The sequence below is a fragment of the Orycteropus afer genome, unplaced genomic scaffold, assembly GCF_000298275.1.
Source record: "Orycteropus afer afer isolate SDZICR_OR568_19922 unplaced genomic scaffold, OryAfe1.0 scaffold00700, whole genome shotgun sequence".
Classification (NCBI taxonomy): Eukaryota; Metazoa; Chordata; class Mammalia; order Tubulidentata; family Orycteropodidae; genus Orycteropus; species Orycteropus afer.
In genome coordinates, this window is record NW_006922287.1 from 588,339 (window position 1) to 589,208 (window position 870).

The window sequence follows — 870 nt, forward strand, 5'->3', positions numbered from 1 at the left end:
ACCCAAGACAAAGTAATACATGTGTTTTACTATTACTAAGGTTCCATTTTGTTTTATCAGCCTCTCTGAATGCACTTCCATCCCTCAGAGCTGCAATTATCTCAAGTTTTTCAAAAGGTGTAAAATACAGAGAACAGCCAGATTTGTTTCTTCTTAATGAGTTTGGAAATCCAGGTGTTGTTTTTAGTAAGCTTGGTTGTTACTACTGTTACTCCTGTGTGATACACACATAACTATATACACTCTTGTGCACATATATAAAAAACAAGGAGAGAGATTTTCCACAATATGTTTTCCACCAGAATACAGGTGTTGGTGAAAACCATCATGTAATCTGAGCCAAAATGGAGACAGAAAAGACCCATATCAACATTACTGTCATTGGACACATAGATTTAGGCAAGTACACTGTTGTGGTTACCTAGTGCTGCTCTGACAAGAATATACCACAAATGGGATGGCCTTAAAAAACAAGAGTTTATACAAGAACATACATAGGGTTGGCAGACAATAGTCCTATAAGTTTATGTGAATGATCAAAATTCCCAGGTGTATAGTAGAGCTGACAAGGGGCAAGGCTGCGGTCACTGCTTGGTCACAGCCAGCTACCCAGAGGGACCAAATAGTTGAACCTGCGGGCTTGGGACCATAGTCACAGGGGATATCAAGCTCAATTGGCATAACATACTATACAAAACATTGTTTCACCTCTTACTTTGGCGAGTAGTGACTGGGATCTTAAAAGCTAGCAAACTGCCATCTAGATGCAATGATGGGTCTCTCCTCATCTAGAGCAAAGAAGAATGAAGAAAACCAAAATTCATGGAAACAATTAGTCCTAGCAACTGGTACACCATCCGATCTGCAGCC

General features: G+C 39.9%; 1 pseudogene; it reads left to right on the forward strand.

Annotated features, from left to right (window-relative positions):
• Positions 1–344: 344 nt before the first annotated feature.
• Positions 345–870, forward strand: part of LOC103211142 — a 2,932-nt pseudogene continuing 2,406 nt past the window's right edge.